We start from the raw sequence: 15,503 nt of genomic DNA, 5'->3' as shown, positions 1-15,503 counted from the left end.
AGAAAAAAAAAAACACTTGTGAACGATTTCATGAAATGTAAGGGGCCTAGCCTGTTGTGCGTCTTTTTTTGGGCCCTCCTTTGGCGCGTTCAGCTGAAATCGTCACCACCACGGAGCGCTAGCCATGCTTTCCAAAGTGAACCGGCGCGCGGTAGCTCATTTAGTGTAAGTGATGAAAATTCACCAAGTCCTGACATTTCGCGTAGGAGTTTGGAGTTGTCCTTGCTGTCATTTGGAAATTTTGACTTTAGAAATCTCCGGAAAATTATTTAGTTCATATATCCGGCTTCAACTTATTCGAAGCAACAAAAGCTATATGTGTCTTTCCATCAAAATAAAAAAACCAAATATATTGTTTACATGCGAGCGCAACAAAGGTCACAAGACCTCGACAGAAAAAAAATTCGCTCGGGAGTCCCTTTGACCTTCCATATACTTAACGTTTTCCTCATAGCGCGCCTGGAGGCCGTGGTCCGGTGTGTGTGCGATCGCACTATGTTAAAAGCAGTGCTGCTGTTGGTTGCGCCGCTTGCTGTAGTTGCTGTCAGAGAGAACACAACGCGTGTTAAGAAATATTCTGGGCATCGTGAAATTCGCCAGTATGGAAATGCTTCTTTGGTGAGTCGAAGATAAATATTTTAATCAGTACCTCATACATTAACTAATGATGCGGCCAATTCTGATGGGGTTGTTCGTACAAGAACGTCCCCAAAGAGCATAATAAAATGAACTTGTTTACCGGGTCGCATTCCACCAGTTATGATTGTTAGTTTGAATGCACATGCAAATCATGAGGACGATTAGTTAAATTGCCCAGCCCCATCTTGCAAGGTAAATCTTAATTCGTATGTTGTGACGTAGTTTGACAACAAACCAGGGTGGTGTTTCACCGACCGACGGACTGACCGACCGACTGACCGACTGAATGGCTGACTGACAGTCCAGTCAGTCAGTCAGTCAGTCAGTAAGTCAGTCATTCATGAGTCAGTGAGATGACTGACTTGAAGTCAGTAATCAGAAGTACTGACTGACTGGGCTCAACACCTATACCAAAGCTGGTAGACTAGACACGAAACTGGATTTTTCGGAGGCTGAATTTTTGAAATTTTGACGCATACGTAGGTAAAAGTAGCTGAACTATGTTTTCGCAAAATCGCGCTCTCCTCGGACGGCTATCAAAGTATGGAACTTTTTTGCATACGTAACGGATCCAGATGCCTAAAAAGGTGTTTTGTAGTTTTGCTTTTATGAACCTTTATTGGATCAGTGTGCATTTCGGACTAAATAATTCCCTTTTTAGATTCCGAGATATATATTTAACGCGTTTGCGATAAAACGCTAGCAATAAAATTATCGGCACTGAAGAATTTAGCTTTACTCGAAGAACCCGATAAAAAAGACAGCCAAACTTTTTTCCAAACACAAAGTATGAGGATCGAAAAGGCGGAACAGGTGAATCAACTCCACGCCAAACTGCTAGACATAAGGCTGTTAATTTCCAAAATACCATCATACATTAAAAGGGGCTCAAAGTGGCATGATTTTATTTCTATTACAGCTTTGTTACTGAAAAAAAAGAAAAACATGTCTCTATCAGGAATTTCTCATTGCCTCACCAGTCCTCTTATATTTGAAACAGTTTTTTGCTGATAGGATTAACCTCCATGACGGCTAATTTACCAGGTTTCCTGGAACCAGCTCCTAATGAGGGGGGGCCACAATTCGGGCCTAATTACGTGCTTTCATGGATTGCTGAGTATGTGTGCAGCGAGTTGACACATTGTATTAGCTATTTTTCTGGAAACGTTACCAGTAAAACGGCCGTAAACCCGTTTCCCGCATTTTTTCATAACAAGCGTGCATGGCGGGCGGGATTTTTGAAATAGCATCTCTTATTGGCCAAAACTGCAAAGATGTTATATTGCCGCACTGGAACTTGACGTCTTTGCTGTAGGATAACCAGTTGCTCCCACCGTCGTGCCGCTCCTGTTAGGAGAAGGGTACAATTTGGCCTGTTTGGGGTGTGCGGCCCTTTCCTATCTCTCGTTTCTCGTGGCAGTTCAAGGCAGCACTTATTGTCAGCTGGTTCTTGTCATTACAGTTTTGCGAAAATGCTAGATTAGATAACAGTCCACGGCCCTCGATTCAGAATACTTCCTCGCTGCTGGCTCCGACCCCGTAGACACAATGCCCATTCATAAGACGAGCCTCCGCTTGCAGGCCCTCCAATTCGAGTTCACGTCTTGTAAACTCCAGCAAGAGCCATAATGGCATCAAGAGGTAGACGGAGAACCCAGCACACCCAATGTGGACCGTCCTTACGTATGCCCCGCGAAGCCCGACCTATTTTTGCAGCAACAGGTTCGAAGACGTAAGGGACCAGCATGACAGCTTCGACCATAGAGCAGAAATGACTAGGTGGGCCGACTTGCGGAAGTTCGGGAATGTTTCCTTTCCTACTCAACATGCCGCAAGGGCGTGGTTTTAAAATCACACATCTTCTATCAACACTTGGCTGGAATTATAGCGGCTACTACTCGCACCATACAGCATATGCAAAAGGGGAGGAAATGGTGAGCTCGGCCTGTAGGTGAGAAAGAAAGAAAGTTTATTTTATTCTTTGCATACGATACAAGTTTACCATCTTGGCCCTTAGACAGCTAGCTAGTAGCAAGTGGCTAGTACTTAGCCAACTGGCTAGAGTACAACACCCAAACGAGACCATTTCCCAGTTTGTTGACGGCCTGTGCTGAATATCTTGGCGGGCCTTCCTGAATATACCCGAAGAAAATAAGGGGCGTCATGTGATGCTCGGCATAAGGGAACAGTTATAATCTGGACTTGTAAGTGAGCGGGATTCACAAAGACGGCAACTATAAAACATACACTGCAGCAAAGCTCCCTTCAGTACGGTCGTGCCTCACAATGCAACGAGTGTGTAATTACGCCCTTCTTTGATAACACTGTCATGATGTTCAACCATCCTAACAAAACATCAAAAGGAATTGTAGGGACTTCCCACATTTTTCGTTCCAATGAAGATTCTGTAAACCACCGACCCTTAGCATTGTTTGATAAGGAGATATGATTGCTGTCCTCGGGCGTATAAAATTACTGAGAGTGAACACGTTTTGATGTGTGCGACGTCGAATGTTTCTTGCATTGTTGCGTGCAGCGCTGTGGGGTTTTAAAAACCTGATTTAACAGCGAAGCTGTCAAGCAAACCGCAATTTTTTGTGGCCGCCGTCAAAAATGCCAAGAAATTACCGAACGTCCGCACGTGAGCCCGGGCTTCGCAGCGACTGCCCGGCAGTTAACAATACCTAGAAAATGCGTAGCGCTCGTGTGTGCGTGCCTCGCGACGCCCGGCCAGCGTCTGCGGAGCACGTTTGTCAACCTAACCATACCCAGTTAAGGAGGTTGGCCAAGAGTGGCAAAAAAAAAAAAAAACTCCAGCGTTCGCCGTAATCGTGGCAACACTCGCTCGGAACGAGAAAGAAACGGCATAGCGTACGCCCTTCCAAGGTGATGTCCACTGATTATCACTTCAAAAAAAAAAAATGAAACTCACAGTTATAGCAACCATGATGGATTAACGGTAGTTGCGGCAGCGAAGAAGCAAATCGGCTTGATGGTCGTGAAGGTTGCTTACAGCTTTGCTACCTTCAAGTGTTACGCGTTAGTGTCACCTCCCTTGATTTTTTTAGTTAAAACTATCAGTTGTTAGAAAAGCGCTTGCCCTTGTTTCCTTTCATTTCGACGTCTATGTGCACTATTTTGCAAGATACACTTAAACGACCTAGCTCTCCGACTTCACCCGAAAAATCTATCGATGTTCTATCGTAACACTGGAGTAGTTTTGGCAAAAATTGTGATTTTTTGTGATAACCACCCCTTCATGGCTCTCGTGGGTACCGGAGCTGATTTATCGGCGATGCGTATAGCCAGAGTAAAATTCGGAACTTTTTCCTTCTCCAGGAACCTGCCGCCGTTACTCGTGTCACCGTAAATAACAAAGTAGTCTCCGATGACCAAACTATGTACAGTTTATCTACAGGAATATTTACAGAGCATATACAAGACAACAGACGTAGCTCGCAGTTGGTCTTAGGAGCTTGCCGGGGTCTAACTGGCGCGGCGTGTCTCTACCCGCGACCTGCATCAAGTTCGGTAGCAAAAGACCCCCTTCCACTCAAATGGCGCAACATACATATCCTAGGTGAGGGAAGGGGTAACGTTAAAGAAAACAAAAGACGGCACGGCATGCATTGCGCGGCAGCCGAGCTCAGTGACTTATATGCCCGGGGAGAAAGCCACCCAACCTGGTGAAGGCAAGCCGAATCCTTTTGTCTCTGGCCGGGCGCCGTCCTGATCGCTTTCGCGGACCCCGCGTCCCGGCAGGCAAGTTGTCAGCGGCCACTTTTAGAGGATGAAGAGGTCCCCAATCGGCGTCGCACGGGCGCAGACAGTGCGGCAATGTCTGCGCTAGGACCCCACAGCCCCCATTCCACAGGGGATTGTCCGTGCACCACGCGGCTCGTTTCCGCGCGCACCTTGCGTACAGGTGGCGTATTGGCAGCGACCCGTACCCGGGTGTGCGCCCGGGGAAAGGAGGGCGCTGCGATACGATAACTCCGCGCTCGCAGCTTACAGCCAGCTAGCAAGGAAAGTAAAAATTTCGCAAATTCTGGCACGATACACAGATTAGCACGGATTGTGCTCGTTGCTCATGCGCGCTCTAACCACCGTCAAAGAAAAATTTCCCGATGCACCCCTATTTTTGTTCGGCGATTTCAACTATCCTTCAATCAGCTGGCCTCTACTTTCCACTCCAAATACCTCCCCAACAAGCGATCCGAACCAATTCATTCAGCTTACTCTTGACTTTAACTTGCATCAAGTCATTTCATGCCCCACCAGAGGTAACCACACGCTAGACCTTCTACTTACCACGAACCCTGATGATGTAACTAGTGTAACTGTGTTGCCCAACTTCAGTGATCACAGCTTTTTGCACATTTGCCTATCCTTGCCTTTACGAAAAAAATCGCCTGAATATAAAAAGATTACCGATTATAAAAGAGGCAACTACGATGCTATAAATAGGGATCTAGCCCTATTTTAAAACTTATAGGCCTCAAATAAACTTATAGGCCTCAAAAATAAATTCATTCCAACAATCTCTGTTAAAACGGATTCACACAATCCGTGGTTTACCAAACGAATAAAATCCCTACTTAACAGAAAAAAGCGCCTGTACAGATCTGCAAAATTAGGAAACACTTCTGACGCTTGGACAAAATATCATCAGTGCGCAGATCAGTACATAAAAGAACTGGGTGAAGCCAAAGAAAAATATTTCTCTGTAGATTTGCTATCAGTTTTGAAGTCGAACCTCAATAAGTTCTGGCGATTGCTTTCCCCTAAGTCAAGGACCACCCTAATCGAACTCGTCGATTCCGACGGCAGACCAATTCATAGTGAAGATTGCGCATCCGTTCTGAATGACTACTTCACATCAACATTTACCCCCGTGGATCCAATTGCTTCCTCCTTTCCCCCTCTGATTTCCTCCTCCTCTACCCTCCCGACTTTCGACATCCGCCCTGACGGAATTTCTTCCCTGATTCAGAACCTCAAAGCTTCTTCTTCCGCTGGCTGTGATGGCATTACTCCCAAACTTCTTAAAAACACTTCTGATTATTCTAGCCTTCTTCTATCTTTAATTTTTACACAATCTATTCAAACAGGTACCGTTCCGGACGATTGGAAAAAAGCCCAGATAGCAGCTGTTTTCAAGTCAGGTGACAGGTCAATCCCTTCTAACTACCGTCCAATCTCTTTGAAGTGCATTTCTTCAAAACTGCTTGAACATAATAGAGCGTCTAGTATCATAAACCACCTGGAATCAATTCATTTTTTCTATCCGCAATAACATCTGTTCCGCAAACATCATTCCTGTGATACACAGCTGGCCGAATTTACACAAGACATACTTCACTTCATGGATAATAATCTTCAGGTTGATGCGGTTTTCCTTGATTTCGCCAAAGCTTTCGATCGTGTACCTCATAATCACCTCATTCGTAAGCTAAGCTGTCTTGGTCTCCCTTCCAATTTGTTAAGTTGGATTCAGCACTTTCTTTCAGGACGCATGCAGTTTACCTTCACCAACAGCTATCAATCTGCCTTCACCAAAGTAACCTCTGGTGTACCGCAAGGCGCCGCCTTATCGCCCCTCCTCTTTCTTATCTACGTGAATGATTTGCCCGTTAGCATAAAATCCCATCTTCGACTTTTCGCTGACGATTGCGTCATCTACACCGTCATAAACAACCCCGACAATGTTTCAACTCTTCAAAGCGACCTCGACCTCATTGCTTCATGGTGCGATAAATGGCTCATGCCATTAAACATAACTAAGTGCAAATCATTGTCCTTTACTCGTAAACGTACTGCAGTTTCCTACCCCTACTCCATTAATTCCACTCCCATCGCCTCGGTGTCATCTTATAAATATCTCGGGGCTAACTTGACTTCATCTCTATCCTGGACTACCCATATCGATACAATCTTCTCTGCAGCATCTAGATCTCTTGGCTACCTTCGACGCAACCTCAAGTGCGCATCCTCCGAAGTAAAAAAACTAGCTTATATAACTTTCGTACGCCGGAAACTTGAATATGCTGCATCTATCTGGCATCCGTCCCAAGCGTACTTAACAACAAAACTTGAGTCCATTCAAAACCGCGCCGCCCGCTTTATATCTTCGCAATACTGCCCTAGAACCAGCGTCTCTGCGATAAAACTCTCGCTCTCCCTCCCAACACTAGATTCCCGCCGAATTATCACCCGCCTATGCCTTGTTCACAGCTACTACTATCATCCCCGCTATCGGCATCCCTTGCTTCAACCAGCGCACAGAACTTCAGCACGCCTTAATCACAGCAAACCCATTGCTCGTATCTCCGGCAAAACATCAGCATTTAACACCTCATTTTTTCCTCAGGCAATAGTCCTGTGGAATGCTCTACCGGAGCTCTGCACGTCATGCACCGACCGCGAAATGTTCCGCTCCAAGCTCACCGACCACTTATCTGAGCAACCTGCTTGTTATCGATAATTTGACTAACTCATTTATTTCTGTCAAGAATTCTTGATTTGTACGCACCTTAAAATTGTAATTCTATTTTTCAGACAACATTCCAGTTTTTGGTTGTCTATACTGTCTACATGTATTCGATTCTAGTTTCTGAATGTTTTCTTTTACTTTTTTGTGTGTGTTATGTTTGAACATTGCTCTGTACCTCGTCACTTGCCCTCCCTTATGTAATGCCCTCGGGCCTTTAAGGTTGAAATAAATGAAATGAAAATGAAATGTTATAAATGGTATTCACTGAAAAGTTAAGCTGTCAATATATTCGCCTGCCAACACAGGAAACGGCCACGGATATGGCCGAAGCACCACGGCCATGGCGCGGCTTGTGCCACTGCGGTATCATACAGCAGAAAAAAAAAACACCGGAGTGCGTCGTCTGCTCCGTTTCAACCGGATTCTCAGCGGTGGTGTCAACAGAGATGTCATTAATCGCACTCACATTGAAGTCGAGGCTTTACCTAGCGTTCGGTGGGGTAGAGTTGGAACGTCCAACACAGATCATGTGCTTAGCACGGACAAGTACTCTCATCGCCCGGAGCCCGACGTAACCAGTGATGGCGCACTGACAAGGTTGCCTGAATGCGTGCCTCGCCAATGAATACAGCCTATACGTCCCTTCGACGTATTCACTGTCAGAATTCAGACACGCGGCGCACCTTTCTCTGGCAGTCACCTCGTCCTCCGCTAAAGTTCTAAGCAGCTCATCCTGGTCTTGTAGGCCTCTAATGAATATGGCTTAATTATTGACCTCCGAGAGATTCCGTCGTATTCTTTTTAAACCATTCTGATAAAAACGGTGAAGAACCACGTAGGGTGTCCTTAAAACTTATTGTCGAGGCCGGACCAGCGCAGCGCTGAGCCAGCCTATTTTTGTCACGGTAGAGTGTAAAGGTGTCGCCACCTGTGGGAACGCTGAAGGCAACGTGCCGCTTTTGCTAGAGTGATAAATTTACGCAGATCAAGGACTCTACAACGACAGGTGCGAAATTTTGATTGCAATCCTCAGCAGTACAAAACAACCTTTAGCAAAACGAAAAAAAAACCAGCAGTAGCCAACTTTTACGAAACCTACGACAGTACTGGGCTATTCGCAGCTTTTGAAATGCAGAAGAATCGTTAGCAGCGCACAAAAAACTACTGCAACGTCCCCAGCTGATGGCCAGTCAGGAAGTGGGTTGAGATTACCCCAAACCTTATTGGAGAACAAAATCACCGACTCCAGGACATAATCAATTCTTTTGGGGACTTTTTTCCTACTTGAATGACAGATAGCAATCACTGAGCGTCTTTCTAACTAAGGGAGGCGAGAGACCTGTTCCTCAACATAAGGTCACGAAGCCAAATACGACGCAGTTGTTTTCAAGGAAAACAAGTTTATTGGAGCGGACTTGGGCTCCCCTAACAACTCAAATAATAAACAGGCGGCGAAGCAGCAGTCAACAAAGTGACGTGCGCAGGCTAGTCAGAAGCTGTGGCGTCTACTCTGCGGGAATTTATCTTTAGGCGCGGGTGTTTCTCGAACAACCATCGATTTCATCCAGAACCCTGTAGATCAAAGAAGATTATTTTAGGCTGTTGACGTTAGTTCGAAACGCTCTCCCTATGAAATAAGATAACACATGCGGTATAAAAGTAAGAGTGGAACACAAGCTTCACTTGACTCACGGATAACACAGATAACACAGCCCGGCGCAGCCGGCCGGCAAAAACAACATAAACAAACCCAATGCACGGTTCGCGGCATTCCACCCCCCCCCCCCCGTTCTCCAAGAGTGCATTGACCCGATGCTAAAATAAAAGACAGTTCGAACAAACAACAAAAAAGGCTTTCATCTTGCGTAGTAAGGTTTGAGGCGAACCACGTGGACGACTTCAGGCCGCGTGCATCATCGTGATATTCCGGAATCACCATCGGGAATCACCTCATAGGTAAATTGGCCAACACGTTGTAGAATCCGGTAAGGTCCGAGATACCGTCGCAGAAGCTTCTCTCTGAGTCGACGTCGTCGGATGGGAGTCCAAAGCCACACACGATCCCCTGGACGGTACTCGGCGTCTCGGCGTTGGAGGTTGTAGCGTCGGGCATCCACAGCTGCTGGTCGTTCGTGCGAACTCGAGCGAGCTGGCGGGCCTCCTCCGCATGCTGAAGGTATCCTTGGACGTCGCAGTTGAGGTCGTCGTCTTCTGCTTGGGAAAGCATGGCGTCAAGCACCGTAGTCGGCCGTCTTTATTAGACAAGCTCGAACGGTGTCATCTGCATTGTTTCCTGGACAGCCATGTTGCACGCAAACGTGACATACGGAAGGACTTCGTCCCAAGTCCTATGTTCAACGTCGAATTACATAGACAGCATATCCGCGATCGTCTTGGTCAGACGTTCCGTTAGTCCGTTCTGGGGGGGGTGGTGCACCGTCGTTCTTCTGTAATTCGTGTTGCTGTAGCATAAGATTCCTTGTACAAGCTCCGCAGTGAAGGCCACTCCGCGGTCCGTGATGAGGACTTCAGGGGCTCCATGTCGCAGCACAACTTGGTTTATGAAGAACTTGGCGACTTCTTGTGCGGTCCCCCTCGAAAGAGCGGTGGTCTTTCCGTAGCGCGTCATGTAGTCAGTCGCCGCAACAATCCACTTGTTCTGGGATCGTGACGTAGGAAACGGGCCCAGAAGGTCCATTCCAATCTGTTGGAAGGGCCTCGACTGGGCGGCGATTAGCTGCAGAAGTCCGGCTGGTCTCGTCGGCGGCGTTTTTCGTCGCTGGCAGTCACGGCAGCTCCGGCGTAGTGCGACACATCGGTTCTAAGGCGGGCCAGTAGTACTTCGCCCTGATTTTTTCAAAAGTGCGCGCTGTGCCGAGACGTCCGGAGAACGGGTCGTCGTGGCACGCTTCAAAAAGTTCGTCACACGGAGGTCTGCAGGGACTACAAGAAGATAATTCGTTCTAGTTCCGGGGTTGAAATTTTTCTTCACGAGGACGGAGTTTTTGAGGCTAAATGCTGGAAAGGCTCGTTTGAAGGCCCTAGGCACGGCGACATTGCGTCCTTCTAGGTAGTCGATCATAACGCGTTACTCGGAGTCGGCACGCTGCTTGGTGGCTAGGTCACTCTCCGTCACGACTCCGAAGAACGCGCTGTCTCCATCGGAGTCTTGAGGTCATGGGTCGAGGGGGGCGCGGGACAGGGAGTCGGCGTCGGAGTGTTTTCTGCCGGATTTATAGACGATTGTAACATCAAATACTTGTAGTAGCAAGCTCCATCGCCCAAGATGGCCAGAGGAGTCCTTCAAACTGGCCAGCAAACACAGCGCATGGTGGTCTGTCACAACCTTGAACGGTCTACCATACACGTATGGACAAAATATTGAAATGGCCCTTATGGTAACTGGGCACTCATTCTCAGAGGCGGGGTAGTTTTTCTCCTCCTTCGACAGACCACGGCTGGCATTACCTTTTAGCAAACGCTTTGCTTTTGGACAAGCAAGGCACCCAAGCCTACATCACTGGCGTTTGTGTGCATTTTCTTTTCGGCATTTTCGTTGAAATCAGCGAGCACGGGCGTGCTTTGCAGGCATCGCTGCAGCTCGCAAAATGCTTTCTCTTGGGCACTTTCCCAGCTGAAAGGGGTGCTATCTTTCGTCAAGCGTGTCAGTGGCTCTACAACGCGTGCGAAGCTTGCGACGAAGCGCCGGTAGTGTGTGCACAGTACGAGAAATCTTCGCACGCCCTTCTTGTCTTTCGGTCTTGGGGAGTTCACTATGGCTGAAGTTTTCGCCGGGTTGGGGAGACTATCAAGGGGTTTACAACGGGGCCCAGAAATTGAGTTCCTCGTACGCGAAGCGGCACTTTTCAGGCTTCAGAGATAACCCTGACGTACGAACGACCTCGAGTACAGACTCCAACGTTGCAAAGTGTTGGTCGAAAGCCCGGGCGAATACCACAACGTCATTGAGGTAAACGAAGGAGGTGTGCCACTTCAGGCCAGCTAGCACAGTGTCAATGACTCGTTGAAACGTTGCTGGCGCCGTCCATAGCCCAAACGGCATCACCTTGAACTCGTAAAAGCCGTCCGGGGTTATGAATGCAGTCTACTCTCGATCTCTCTCGTCTGCTTTGATTTGCCAGAGCCTGTCTTCAGATCCATCGAGGGGTACTTCCCGTGGCAGAGGTGGTCGAGGGCGCCGTCGATTCGTGGTGAAGGGTAAATGTCCTTTTTGGTGATTTTGTTCAGTCGCCGGTAGTCAACGCAGGACCTCAATCTGGAGTCTTTTTTCTTCACGAGTACGACCAGTGTAGGCCAGGTTGCTTTTTGATGGCTGTATAATGTCGTCGCTGAACATGTCTTCGACTTGTGTCCGGATGGTTTCCCGCTCGTGTGAAGACACGCGGTACGGTAACTGTGGGATAGGTCGGGCTTTATCTTTGGTTGTAGTTCGGTGCTTCGCTAGGGGTGTCTGACATAATTTTGAGTTCTACGAAATACACTCGCTGTAGCGACGCAGCAAATAGAATACTTTGTCCGTTTTTTCTCCGCAGCACCGGGTTAACGTTGAAACGATGCGGCAGCTTGAAAGCATCTGCGCGTGAGAGTTCAAAGTTGGCTACAGCGATCACTTAACTTGTTTCTTTCGTTTCTTCGAGCAACGCAATTGCAGCGCCCTTGTTTAGATGCTGGTACTCTTCGGTGAAATTAGTGAACAAAATGTGGCATTTGCATTGCTTAAAGAGCGCAGTGCCTCTTTCGACGGAGACACCGCGGTCGAGAAGCAAACTCTTGTCACTCTCTACGATAGCGTCGATGCCACGAGCAGTATCCTCATAGTAGACGGTGATCACCAATTGCTTGCGCGGGTGGCAGGGTGACGTGACCGTCGGCGATCCTTACAGCAGCACGGTATACGGGGTTCGGCTGCGGCGTCGTGGAGTGATCGCAGGAGAACGTTATCGACTCGGTCTGCCGGTCAATTAGTGCGCCGTTGTACGTCAAAAAGTCCATTCCGAGAATTACGTCACGGGACCAGACAGGCAAAATGACGAACCCAGCAGGGTACGTGGTGCCGTCTATGGTGACGCACGGTGTTCATGTTCCACTTGACGTTACGAGATGGCCTCCTGCTGTGCGTATGTGCGGACCGTCCCACCTTGTCGTAACTTTCTTCAGCTTAGACGCGAATGACCCGTTCATTACCGAGTAGTCGGCTCCCGTGTCGATGAGGGCGACTACGTCAAAGCCGTCGATGTACAACTGGACATCGGACGCCGCTTTCTTCGAGTTTCGGGTGCGTGTGGGCGTTGTATCTCGGCTTCTGCGTGTTGGCGGTGGGGCATTATGCGTCGTCGTTATCCTCGTCTTCTCGGCGGCAGGCTTGGTCATGTCAGGTAGGCAGGCTCAATTGGAAGTTTAAAAATGTAAGAAACAGCGCGAAGGACAGGACATAGATTAGACGACAAACACGCGGCGCTTTTTAAACATGCACCAACCAGCCCACTTGCTCCCCGTTCTAAGATCAATTGGAAGGTTATCGCGGGAGCACCGAGCAAGCGAGACCAGAGCGCCGTTCCGTGGCACTTTTAGATGCGACGCTGAGAGGAGCATCTTTTGCCGGCGGCCCTGTCGTTCCTGCGTCGTCGTCGTCCGCGTCCGCACAGCTGCGTCTCTCCTCCGCTCGCCTCCTCTCCTCTCTCCGATAGCGAACACTCTCGCCCAACATCTGCGGGCGCGTGGCGCAGCGCACTCTCACTCCGCCGGTGGGCGGCCCTGCGCGCGGCGCAAGCGCGCTGTGCGCATGTGCAGCGCCCTGTCTCTCCGCGGTCTCCTCTCCTTCGGGCGCGCTGCGCATATAAGCGGAGTGCCGCGCTCCGGCCGGTCTCAGTCGACGGTCGTCCGCGCTATGGTTGCTCTCTCTCTCTCTCTCTCTCTCGCATTACCCGACGATTGCTCACGCAATTCGAGTAATCTATCCAAGGGAAACGCACAATGGAACCCCCTTCAGCGTCGCATCACACCAGGTTTCCCGCGAGGGGAGGCGGGCGGAATTTTTTTTAATTCTCGAAGATCAGATTATGCTGCCCTCCCCCACCCAATGGCTGTTGCATAGAATTGGCTCACCCCCTTCTGCAAAGGCCGATTGCCGCAATGTTTTTCTTCATTCCTTTTTGGGTGACATATCCGCGTTTTGTTCCTCGGCAACCTGGCAACACCGGAGATACCTCGGCTACCTTGGCATTGCGGCATTGCAATTTTTTTAGACAACAATGCCCCGGCATGCCGGCATAGTTACCCTGAGGAGGTTGCGTATCAGTGTGAAGTATGTCGATGTCAAGAGAAAAGGATAAAGAAAAATGAAACAAGAATGGCCTTTATCGTTTTTGACGACAGTGCGCTTACTGCTTGGAACAGCCATGGGAGGAGCAAACCTAGAATGATCTCGTTGTGGGTGATGCTAAAAAGTGTCACGCTAAGGCGCTATCGTCGCGGTCGGTCGGTGCTCCCGCGATAACCTTCGAATTGATCACGACGTCGCGCGGTGTCGTTGTCGTCGTGTTCGGGAGTCACGTCCGGTTTAGATCGGGTCGTCGGGCGGAGGGCATGTCATAAATCATGGTCTTCGACGAGTCGTTGCGTCGTTGGAGGGTTTTCATTTTTCCGCCGTCGTGCAACTTTACCACCAGAAGTTGCTGGTTTTAGTTTCCCCTGCGTTGGCTGGGGGACCTTCCACGTGAGAAGTAAGCGTTGCTACAGCGGCTCGGTGATTGGTATGGGTAGGGCGACGGCGAACGGTTAAAATGGGCTGGGCCACGGCTGGTTTGAGATAGGTAGTCGTCAATCTCACGTAGTCGTTGCCCAGGTAGAGCGCGAGGGCGAGGTGCATCGACCGAGAAACCACGCAGTCCGAGACTCTTGTATGGGCAGCGACGATAGATGCGATAGGCCTCTCCGCAGTGATAGCACAGCGGGTGATTATCGGTGGTTCGCCAAAGGTCGGTCTTCCTCGGCGTCTGGGTTTGGGCTGCGGACTGCGGTACGGTAGATGGTGGCGACAGTGGGGACGGCGGCGACAGTCGACGGCGGTACGGCGGAGCTTCTTGACGACGAACAGCCGCAGAGTAGTTCATAGCCTGTGGCTCGCGGCTTGCATCGGACGGCATAGAAGTTCCCAAATGGTGTTGGACTGCTCCCCGGATCACGCCAGGCAGGGCAGCGACTTGAGGTTGTGGCGTCGTCGGGAAAAGTTTCCGCAGCTCCTCCCTTACCACTGGAGGGATGGTGTCGCGTAGTGTGTCGTAATTAATAGCACCAGCACTAATCGTAGCCGAAACCAGCGCATTGATTGGGCGGTCGTACTGCCTCGTTCGTATTTCAAGCGTCTTCTCCAACACGGCTGCCTCATACGCGAATTCGGCTACGGTCTTCCGGGGGTTGCGGACAAGAAGTGACAACTGGGCTAGTTGGTAATGCATATGGGACATCTCGAAGGTAGCGCACTTAAACACGGACACTAGCGAAAGAAACGACAAACCACAGCGCTGACTCACAACTGATTTGTATTGTAACAGACACACTTAAATACTACAACCTAACCCCATGTGACCAGACATCATACTTACGTCACAAACCAGCGTATCATTTCCAAAACATGATAGGCATGAAACAGACTGTGTGGATGAAGACGCGTGTTATATTTACGTTACAGAGTGATTTAAAAATTCAAACTCACTCTAAAGTAAATGAATCGACGGCACACTAAAACACCATACCCACTTTTTTCTTATATTATATGCCTCACTACTCTCGCGTCTTAACTTAACCCTGTGCGCAGATAATATAACCGTTTCCTGGAACGCGGGCTCGCACTTGCACTTGGGTACGTGTTGAGCCACGTGCAAGTAGGTGTCTCCTCCTAAAGACCGTTTGTGTTCCAGAAACCTGACATTGATACATCGAATTGTCTGACCAATATACACATAACCACAAGGAAATGGTATAAGGTAGACAACACACTTTTTGCAGGGAACAAAAGGAGACACATGCATCACCCCGCAACCCTTTCCGGTGCCGCGCGACATGCCTTGAAGCTTTCTGTCAACAGATCCACAAATTTTGCTAATTTTATTAAGTGCCGAAAATACACCCCGCACAACGAAGCGACCCGCAACATTTTTCAAACTGTGGGACAATCTGTGAATATATGGGAGTACGGCAGGAAATTTCTTCTCTGCCGGTGCTATATCGTCACGCTATATCGTCAAGCTTCTGGACTGTGAGACGAATGACGTCACTTGGAAACCCGGCATCTTTTAACCTTTGCAAATGTTTGGAAAAACTAGTGCCAGTCGCTTCAACGCAAGACTTA

At 48.8% G+C, this 15,503-nt stretch overlaps 1 long non-coding RNA gene across 1 annotated transcript in view; it reads left to right on the top strand.

Moving 5' to 3' along the window:
• The first annotated feature begins 460 nt into the window (after window positions 1-460).
• LOC144172472 (uncharacterized) overlaps window positions 461-15,503 on the top strand; it is an 86,102-nt gene continuing 71,059 nt past the window's right edge. The window contains exon 1 of the long non-coding RNA XR_013323019.1: window positions 461-618. This is a non-coding gene — a long non-coding RNA (uncharacterized LOC144172472). The remainder of the gene's footprint in view (window positions 619-15,503) is intronic.

Source organism: Haemaphysalis longicornis, unplaced genomic scaffold, assembly GCF_048455015.1.
Source record: "Haemaphysalis longicornis isolate Haplotype H1 unplaced genomic scaffold, Haemaphysalis longicornis Haplotype H1 scaffold_220, whole genome shotgun sequence".
Lineage (NCBI taxonomy): Eukaryota > Metazoa > Arthropoda > Arachnida > Ixodida > Ixodidae > Haemaphysalis > Haemaphysalis longicornis.
Note: the sequence above shows the minus strand (reverse complement) of the source record. Positions and strands in the feature narration are given on the sequence as shown.